Here is an 11,274-nt window from a genome sequence, read left to right on the forward strand (position 1 = left end):
GGAATTCTCGAGGCAAGCAGATGGAGTGTGTTGCCATTCTCTTCTCCAGGGGATCTTCCCAACTCAGGGATTGAACCCCGGTCTCCCGCATTGCAGGTAGATTCTTTTCCTCCTGAGCCACCAGGGAAGCCCTTAATTTGTTGTCATTCAGCTGTGTCCCACTCTTTGCGACTACATGCACTGCAGCATGCCAGGCTTCCTGTCCTCCACCATCTCCTGGAGATTGCTCAAACTCGCCTCCGTTGAGTCAGCCATGCCATCCAACCATCCCGTCCTCTTTCGCCCCCTTCTCCTCCCACCCTCAATCTTTCCCAGCATCAGGCCTTTTCCAATGAGTCGGCTCTTTGCATCAGGTGGCCTAAGTATTGGAACTTCAGTTTCAGCATCAGTCTTTCCAATGAATTGATTTCCTTTTTCTGGTATGTATATCTAAAATGTATCTTCCCTGAACATGAGTGGATTCTGCTTTAGCCAAGCCTATTGGGAATGTTTACTTGTTTTACTTCTTGTCACTGTCTTTTCTGAAGCTGGGTGACCAGGAAATGATTTGTGTACAGCAGCTGGCCTGTTTTGGTAGCCTGTGCTGTGTGTTTTATGTTACATGTGAATTTTATAATGTCAATTTCCAGATAGATAACTGCTGAAATTTATAGTTGCTCCTTAGTCACAGATAAACATTTTTAGCAACGTCATTTATTTGTGTATTTAGTTTGAAATTCACAAAACATTTCAAAACTTATGTCCACTTGAAAGCTTTTCTGCTTTCATTTCCACCCTTGCACCCTGTATGCCAATACTTAGAAATATGTGTTTAATGTAAATTATATATTGATCGCCTGTTAACATTCTGTCAGATTTCAATTTCTTATAAAGTTATGGAACTGAAAATTTGACAGAAAAATGTGTTTAGCAAGTGATGTGAATAGTAACAAATTTTATCTCATTTCTATCAACTGTATTTGCTACTATTAATATTACAGTGCATGGTTCTTGTTCTCCGCAGGTATGTACATAGGGTGTTTGGTCAAAGAGCACATTTGCTTATACTAAGAGATAAATGATTGATTTGGAATCCCTAATAATTTAATGAAGAGATACTTTGAGATCTCAAAATACAGACTTAAATACCCAAAACTAGAGGACAAAATAGGAAAACCAGACATGGAATGAAAGAATATCATCTTTATGTAAAGAGAGAAATTATTTTATTCAAAGTCACATCCAGCTTTGTACAACAAGGAGTGGATTTATTCTGTACAAGATTACGGGGGGAAATGACATAAAAGTACATACTGATAAAGATTGTGCCTTCTGGTGTGCAAAGCCAGTATCTAAATATGTGTCTCTTTGTGTCTATATACAGAGTTAAAGGACAGTTTTCCATGAAATAATGTATTCCTTTAGAATTGCTATAGATTTTCATAATTTTTAAAACATTCCTATTGTAACCTACATCAAAAGGGCAGCCAGGGTTTTTTGTGTCTGACTATACATATGCATTATAAAAAAGTGAGTCTACTGTAATTACCAGTTTGCAGAGCGAATTCCTGCAGGGTTTGTACTCTCCCCATTAGTAAAAGAGATAAGTTGAAATGTATTAAAATTTCACTGTACAACTGGGAGTTTTTGTTCACAGTAAATGTGTTAATGTTTCTTCATTGCTTGACTGTTTGTGTTTAAATTTAGGCAGCATGCCCAACAGGGACAAAATTATAGGATAAAGCTATGTATAAAAGAAAATCCTTCAGAGAGCACCAATAAGGCTTTTTTTAAAAATAAGCAGTTATGTATAATAGTACATGGCCGTAGCCACAGAGAAAAGTTTTATCTGTCTATTTCAGAATTATTGGAATTTTTCTTTCCCTTGTGTGGAAGTTAAGAGGACCGAGCTTATGTCAATAGCTAAGATACTTTGACGTAAAAACATTTATTATTTTATTCAGTGTTACTTCTGTAAAAACCAAAAGAAAAGAATCCTTCTTGTTGTCCTTATGACGAAGAGAGGCTAATAGCATTTTGAGAGGCAGGTGATAGATCACATTTTCTTCCCTAGTAAAGGAATTCTTTCTTGTTAGGAATTCTAATTTCAGTCTTTTATACTTTTGGAGCATTTTCCTTTGCTTTTCTTCATTGCTATGAACTTAGTAAATACAGTTATTCATATACATGAGCTTACATTTAAAAAAATTAATCTGCAGCCACGATCACCTAGTGTGAATGTGTAATGAAAGCACAAACACAGGATAAAGGCTGGTATTTCTCTGCAGCCTCGAGTGAGCAGAAGTTGCAGTTACCTCTAAGTACTGGCTGTATAAGCTTTAGTCAGCCTGTGCACTGACCCTCTCTTCTCTCTCTGTCTCAAATGCTGGAAATACATTGGCGTTCTTACTGTTTACCTTCTATAGTTTCTTTGGCCTGCTTCTCCATACGTGAAGATGGAAGAGTTTACCAGTGTCCATGTGCTGACCCATGCGTCTCTGTAGGCTTCTTGCAGCAGACCCACAAATATAAACCATGTAAAGAAACAAAATAAAAATCTTTATTTTTAAATGTTGCTGTCCTAGAAATGGTGTTTACAGTGTAGTTAGAGGTATTGTCTGTAGATATGTGGAGGCATAGAGAGAGAGGAAATGAATGTGTGTATGCATGCATGTCATTTCTGTGGATCCGTTTATTCAGGTACCCTGAGGAAAACGTGAAAAGCCCCCTTGAACATTTCCTATTGTATATTAGCTTTCCATCATGAAGTGTATTTTTTCCCCTTTAAAATAGGTTGATTCACCAAAAAGGAAGAGAGGCACTTAATTCTTCCTCCTCTCTACTGTTCTTTAAAAAGTAAATTTTTAACTGATAGACCTTAAAGTCCTTTAGAGCTATTACTTTCTTTTGGCTAATTCGTAGAAAGGCACCATATGAAAATTGGATTTTTGATCTGATGGAGTGATTCTTGAGTTCTTATGAACCATTTATAGTCTACCAAGTAAATCCTTCTTAGTTCACGGATTATTGACCCAATGGACCATATTAGCTGCTTCGAAGCTGTTATAGCCCATTATGTTGATTCAGCTGACACAGGTGTGAACCCAACCCGCATGCCCAAGATGACATTAACATTGTTCTGGAAGACTCCTTTTTTTCCCACAAGCTTTCTGTTTATTTCTGAATTTACAAGAGTTAGCTCAGAGTTCCTGACAACCATTGCATCAGTCTCCCCATTTGCTCAGTGATGTCAAAGCATTTGATAGCAGCTGGATGGTCTGTTTCTTGCTGTCTTTCTCTATGTGTCTCTCTCTGTCCTTTAAGCTAAACCTTAAAAGTAAAATGAGGATCATGTTTTTTGCAACACTCTAGGGCACCTTTTACCCTCAAATGCTTATAGAGTCCTTAGAAATTTGTGGGATTTCTGTGAGCATCTGAATGCAATGCATACCATTTGAGAAACCCACCTTTTAGAAGAAATGATAATGCTGTGTTTTTTAAAAATGTTTTTATCTGAGTGGTTCCACTTAAAAAATTCCAGCGACTCTAGCCAGTGGTGAAATCAAGATGTGCCTTTAGTGATTTATATGATGCTCTAATGAAGCCCGTCCAGGTCTCAGCACAGACCCCTGGAGAGTCTATGACCTCACATAAATAACGTATAAGAGGGCACTGTAGACTGTTCATCATATCATTATTATTAGTAGTAATAGGTATGACTCCTGAGGTGATATCTGCTCATGGGCAAAGAAACATTCTTTCATAATCAGACATAGTTATGATGCATAGACACATGCACAATGGAAGGTATTAAAATGTTTGCTGAGATATTCTATGAATGGACAATCCCAAGACAAGTTGAAGCAAGATGGTGTAAAATTAGTGTTCTTGGCAAATCCTTGTCTCTCTCCCCACCCCCTCCAGATTTTTGCCTTTTTTTAAGGTAACCATTGACAGATTCCATAGAAAGCGGTTGAGAGTCACTTTCTGCGTCTAAAAATGTGCCACTTGGTTTGTAGAAAATCCTAGTGTAAATGGTTAACAGCTCACTTAGCAGTTCCCCTCATCTTTTCAAGTGGCTTAAAATCTTCCCCCACCCCTCTCCCTCTGTGGGTAGTTTCACGCGCATCTCCTATTCAGTCTCAGACTCCTCTTGGAACTGGAAGAATGTCTGAGAAAATCTCACTGTGGAGGAGGGTGGCAAGGGGATTATTCAGGGCCTCTCCTCTCCTGCATCGGCCGGGTGGAAAGAGCCCCGGATTACTAGCTGTGTCCATTTAAGGGCATCTCACAGCCTCGTTTTTCTGCTGTTTGAAAAATCTCTAATTTGGGGGATTTTGATGATTAAATACAGGAATGTATTTGAAGTATTAGGCAAGCTTCATGGCACTGTCTGATGCGAGATGTTAAGTCTCACACAGGCTGCCTCAACTGGCCTGGGTAATCAGAGCTGTCATTTGAAATGATACATTCGAAAATGCAGCGACCTGTCTCCCTTGTTGCTTCACTGGGATAAATTCTTCACACAAACCTAGAGGAGTAAATTTAGTTAAAAGGTCACCCACCTTATGCTCTTGCTTGGTAAGTGGATTGATTACTGTGCTCTGGCATTTGAAATAATGGGGCTGGCTCCTTTTAAAGAGGAGCAAGGTTGAGAGGGATCCTTTCCCTTCAAGAAGTCCTCCCCATGCTGTCTGGGAAGGGGAGGTGCCCTGAGTTTAGGATGTTGTCCTCTGTGCAGGATGTCATGCATGTGGCACAGTGTGGGACAATCTGGGGTTCCTCCTGCGCCTCTCTGCTTGGCCACCAGAGTAGGGCATCGTCATGCGATCAGTTTTCCCAGAATGGAAGCTGCTTCTGAAATACCAGAACTTAGGCTTCATCTTGTCTTACTTCTTGCCTAATGAGAAGTATTTCTTTGTAAAGCTTTTGAAGGTTGATAAATCTCCTCGCATCTGATTATAAATCCCTTCCTTATTAATGGCTTCCCTATCATATTATATTAGTAATTGTTTTCATGAATGCCACAGAGAAATGTAATCACATTACCACCTTTCAAATTGCATTAGCGAAAATGAATAAAATGTATATATATCAATGGAATACAAAATTGCTGATTCAACGTTAAGGTGAAGTGAGATGAGTATTACTTATCATTCACATGATATCAGAGGTGCTTTAGCTCCTTATATAAAGTTAAGTAATTCTGGTAAATGTAGAATGAACTTAGTTAAAATGTGGTTATTCTTTTACAGTGAGCTAACTCCTTATTTTCATTTAGATGCTAGGTGTACGTTCACAGGAAGAGTATGTCTTTTCCCATTATGTTATCACAGCTGCCTAAGTAGTCTATAAAATTTCATAAGCAAACAGGCAATAAATGAGATATCTTAATTGTTAACTGTTAGGTAAGAAAATAAAATGTTTCTGCCCAAATTGAAATGCCTTTTCATTTCCTGTTTCTCTAATATTACTAATTGCCTAACAAAATAGCTTGTATTACCATAGACTTAATTTAATTGGGGGGAAAAAAGGCATAACAGAAGCACTATGCAGGCTTTGATGCCATGGAAGCAGGGATATTTTCCTTATATAATTGGCTATATCCCGCTGTTGATTTTTACTCTGAACTCCTACATTATTTAAATGGGGTCTTCCTCATGTCGATTGATAGTAGGTTGTAGTTGTAAGGTAATGACTGCAGATGCTCATTGGATCCATGTCTGTGAAAATTTATATGCCTCTGTGTATGTCCCTTTCTCCCAGTTTGTATTTATATATTCACACATAGTCATAGAAACATTCACACTCATACACAAGCATCTACTCAGAAGTATATGCTTTCTATCTTTGCCCCCTCCTCCTAAACCATGTTCATCTCTTAACTTTTGCAGAGATAATTTTTTCATCCCAGTAAGTTGAGCAGTGGGGCTTCCCTGGTAGCTCACTAGTAAAGAATCCTCCTGTCAGTGCAGGAGATGCGGGTTTGATCCCTGCATTGGGAAAATCCCCTGGAGAAGGAAGGGGCAACTCACTCCAGTATTCTTCCTGGGAAATGCCATGGTCAGAGGAGCCTGGTGGGCTACAGTGCATGGGGTCGCAACGAGTTGGACATGACTTAGCAACTAAACAGCAACAAAATAGAGGAATGCTTTTACTCGTACACATGACAGGATTCTTCATTGTCCATTTAAAACAATTCCTTTTGAGTTTTTCTAATATCTTATGGTTAATGTGCTGAACATTATGACTGAGAGGCCTCCTGACCCCCAATTTGTTGGAGGATATAAGGATGTCCTGGATTTTCCTGGTAGGAAAAATGGCATTGGATTTGAAAGTAATTGTGACTTTAACATGGACCTACTAGTTTTTACTGTTTTCAAAGTAGAGGAATTTCAGGTTTAAGCAGCGGAAATTCTTTAGTTGGGCTGCCTTCTGTTCAGTCATTTTGTTGCTGTTCAGTCGCTCAGTCATGTCTGACTCTTTGCGACCCCATGGACTGCAGCACGCCAGGCTTGCCTGTCCTTTACCATCTCCCAGAGCCTGCTCAACTCATATCCATTGAGTAGGTGATGCCAGCCAACCATCTCATCCTCTTTTCCCTGTTCTCCCGCCTTTAGTCTTTCCCAGCGTCAGGGTCTTTTATAATGAGTCAGCTTTTCGCATCAGGTGGCCAAGTATTGGAGTTTCAGCTTCAGCATCAGTCCTCCCAATGAATATTCAGGATTGATCTCCTTTAGGATTGACTGGTTTGATCTTGCAGTCCAGGGGACTCTCAAGAGTCTTCTCCAACACCACAGTTCAATCATTTAGTATTTGTATATTGACCTTCTAGGTTAAAGAAGGATATTATGCTACATTATGTCCCCTGAGGAATAATATCTCATGAATTAAATGATTTAAAACCATTAAAAGAAATTAGGTGGTTTAGTGAGCTTGCTCTCCTCACTTTTAAACAGTTTTATTGAGATAGAGTTCACAGATCATACATTCTACTCATTTAAAGTATACAATTTAATGAATTTTAGTATGTTCACAGTTATACACAACCATCATCACAGTGATTTCTGAACTTCTTCGTCACTTTGAAAAGAAACCACTGACTACTCTCTATCTGTACAGATCTCTGTGTTCTGCGTATTTCGTATGAATGGACTTATGTAATATGTGATCTCTTGTGTCTGGTTTCTCTTACTCAGCATGATAAAGTTCATCCATATTGCGGTATTATCAAGTGTTGTTCTGTTTGTATGAGCCAGATGAATATTCCATTGTGTAAATACACATAGTTTGTTTATCCATTTGCCAGTTGTTTGGGGAGAAGGGAGCACACCTTTTAAGAGAAAATTAAAGTGAAGTTTTCAGTCTTCTGCTTTTTAGCAGTAACTGGTGTTCAATGGCTGCCTTTTCACAGTGAATCTCTTTCAGGTATTTTGGATGTGTTTATTGGGAAGATAATATTTCCTTGGTCAGTAATGTTGTTCTTATGATGTCTTGTTGAAGTCTGCCATTTTCAGTCGCCCAGTGTTCTTTTTTTTTTTAAGTTTTTTTTTTGGGTGCCCTGGGTCTGCGTTGTACACGTAGACTTCCTCTAGTTGCAGAGAGGACTACCCTCTAGCTTCAGAGGATGGACTTCTCATTGCAATGGCTTCTCTTGTGGAGCACAGACTCCAGGGTGTGTGGGCTTAGTAGTTGCTGCTCACAGGCGCTGGAATGAAGGCTCCGCAATTGTGGAGGACAGCCTTAGTTTCCATGCAGTGTGTGGGATCTTCCAGGACCAGGGATCGGACTGGTGTCCCCTGCATTACAAGGCCGATTCCCAACCACTGGACTACCAGGGAAGCCCCCAGCTTTCTGTCTTGACCTTGTTGTCCACTGTTTACATCAGTAGCATCTACACCTTGTAGTGGCTCTGGACTGACCATGTCTTTGTAAGTCTCCTGACTCAGCTACAAGATTAATAAGGAATCTTTTATTGAAAGCTCAATAAACTTTTTAATTTCTAATTTATCTTACCACCAGCTAAGATATATACTGTTGCAGTCCTGTTGTGTGAAGCAGACAGGATAACTTCATTGCTTCTTATTTGCTGTTGTTACTATTGTATTATGAACAGCGGCATTTACATTGTAGTTTAACACTCTGTGCACCCATACACCCTATAATCACTGATAATCACTTGTGAAGTCTGGGAACATAACTCATTCAAACTCAGATCTGTACATTTCCTTGCATAAATGCAAAAACGTACCCACCTTACTATAAGTATTTATTTATATTAATAGTCTCATAGAGTTAGATAAGACTTTTCAGGTTGTTATAATACCTCTTTATAGGATATTTAAGTTCAGGGGCCTCTTGCTCAGTGTTCTGTGTCTATCCAGTTCCCATCTTCTTGCTTTGTTTTGATACCTGATTATAAAACCCTGAAGCACAGCAGGTGTAAATACTTTTCCTTTCGTCCTATGTTTTGTAATCAAGTAAAAGTAAGTTTCTCATGTAATTGTCTAGTTCGTGTTAGTCATAAGTAAGCTCAGAAGTCTTCTTTCATGCAAAAAAAAAATGTCATTGTTCAAGGTGCAATGACTTATGCAAATTTCAGACACTGTGTTCTTCTATAAAGATGGTAACATAGAGACTTTCCATGTCTTTGCCAAAACTCAATGTGCTTCTCTTGGAAGTTGTTTCTTTTCAATTAGGTCATGAATCAGCCATGTGAAAATGGAGGAGAAAAAACTGTCCTCAAAAGTATACAAGGGGCTATTTTCTGACTTAATTACCATTACTATCATGTGAGTTCTTTAGAATCTTTATGGCAGTGCCTGAAGAACTGTACTATATTGGGTTCTCATATATAAGATGTATTCATGGGTGTGGAAGTCCATCTTTTTTTGGTCATATATATATATGAGTACTCTTTTCCTCCATAGTGTTGGTAGCTGTTACTTTGTAGTTACTGCAGTGTATTCTGAGGCAATAATAGAATAACTAGTTTCCAGATTCGCTGCAGGTACTTTTTTATTCCAGATTTTGTATTTTTAAGATAAATGTCTTTGAAGGACATTTTTATGCCAAGTAAAAGGTTTACTTGATCTTTGGCACCATACATACCTTTTCTTCTGGTACTTGTGTGTATGTTCAGAGATGGGTGATATATGCAGTGATGATTTAATGAGTTAATTATAACATAGACTATATTATGTGTATCCTCATAGAAGGTTGGCTGATCTTACCTATTTATCGTACCTCCGTGTGATTTCCAAAGTAGAAAATTAATTTGATTAAGAAATTTGTTCTTGTTAAAAGTAAGAGGCAAACCATGTCACTGATCAGCATTATAGCCAATTAATTTGTGTGCCTAGATTGTACCACCCAAGTTTATGGGAGAAACTGCTGGGACAGATGAATGCTGAATTAATGACTGAGTTTTTCAGTAATTCAGTTTTAGTGCAGGTTATGTACTTAACTCTTTAACATTTAAAAATCATTCTAGTAAAACTTCATAATCCAAGTTGTAATCTTGGTATTCTCTTCAGAAATGAATAAGGAGAAAGTGGATTTTAAAAGGATTTTTAGTTATACATGGACTATTTGGCCAAGTTAATGAACACTTGAGGAGATCTCATGGCGAATGGTTTTTTAGTGTGAAAAGACAAAGCCCAGAACGGAAGTTAGTCTTACTTGTAGTGGGGCTTTTTTGAAGGGGGGATTCTCTGTGAACCTCTCCTTCGGAGTGTGTCTTACGTTTCTACATGCCCCGTGGCCTTATTTTACCTTTTGTTACTCTGTACTAATAGGTAACTTCCGTAAGTGTTCCCAAACAAGGAACAGCTAATAGGAGATGTATTAATTAGCCTCGTGTATAGTTCTTTTGTGGAATGCACTAAATATTAATAGCTGAAGGCTCATTCTCTGCTTTCCTGAGGAATGCCATTTGGTGAGGAGACTGAAGTTCAGTTCACATAAATTTGCAGAGTTCAAGCCAGCTACAAGTATAATAAAGCTAAAGATACTTTAGTTTTAGTGATTACAGAATCTCTTATTTGAATAGGTCTTTGGAACTCATCCAGAATACTTGCAAATGCACTCTTACTTAATATTCAAATATGAGAGTGTTACTGACTGAAAGTTGATTAAATATTTTTATACTAAATTGGTCTACTTTATAATTTTAGATATACTTTTGAACTTGAATATTTATAATTTACTAGTTTCAACTGTGTATCTTTTTTTTAACAACTTAAAAAGGTATTGGAGTATAGTTGATTACAATGTTGTGTTAATTTCAGGTGTACAGCAAAGTGAATCAGCTCTAAGCGTACATATATCCCCTTGTATATCTTCTCTTTCTATAGTTAATGGGAATAAACTGATTAATAATTGGGAAATCCACCCTATCATTTAAGAGATGTGTAACACCTATATAAACATTTTTTAACTCCAGTATTAAAACAAATAATGATCCCTGTCATGCCCAATTTAGAGGATTATAGTATGAAGAAAGTGGCATCATATATGTCAAAGTGTTCATTTACTCATTAAGACTAAATATGTATTAAGCATTTACAAGGTGTGGAAGAAATACATTGGGAAGAATCATAAGGGAAAAGTAATTCAGAGGTAAAATGTGGAAAGTTTGTCGAGGTCATAAATGGTTTCCATCTTTTGAGCTTTTGTTATCACTAGACAAAGAGCCACATGCTTTATATTATTTCATTTGAATCTAATTTCATTTGAATCTATTGACAAAGTTGTGGTGTTACTGTTATCATTTTATAGATGGGAAAGAGGCTAAGAGATTGATGAAATTCTTTAAATGCCTTTTGAGCACCTTTATTTGCCAGTATACATTGTAAGCCCAACATATGTCACCGTGCCATTAAGGAGCTCGAATTTTAGAGGGGAAGACGTATCTTAATCAAATAGCCACCCAGATACACACACACACACACACACACACACACACACACATATACACACGTGTGCATGTTCAGTCACTCAGTTGCGTCCAACTCTCTGCAACCCCATGGACTGTAGCCCACCAGGCTCCTCTGTCCATGGGATTTCCCAGGCAAGAATACTGGATCAGGTTACCATTTCCTTCTCCAGGGGAATTTCCTGACCCTGGGATCGAACCTTGGTCTCCTGCATTGGCAGGCGTTTTCTTTACCACTGGTATGCGTAAACTAGGTTATGAATAAGTAGTACAGATAAATTACAGATGAATATAATCTTCACAGCTGTGCTAAGTGCTGTGGCACTTGTGGAACAGGAGCTGCTCTGGAGGATGGAAGT

General features: G+C 38.1%; 1 protein-coding gene across 8 annotated transcripts in view; it reads left to right on the top strand.

Moving 5' to 3' along the window:
• Nucleotides 1–11,274, top strand: part of BNC2 (basonuclin 2) — a 486,498-nt gene that overhangs the window by 297,306 nt on the left and 177,918 nt on the right. The window lies entirely within an intron of this gene.

Source organism: Capra hircus, chromosome 8, assembly GCF_001704415.2.
Source record: "Capra hircus breed San Clemente chromosome 8, ASM170441v1, whole genome shotgun sequence".
Classification (NCBI taxonomy): Eukaryota; Metazoa; Chordata; class Mammalia; order Artiodactyla; family Bovidae; genus Capra; species Capra hircus.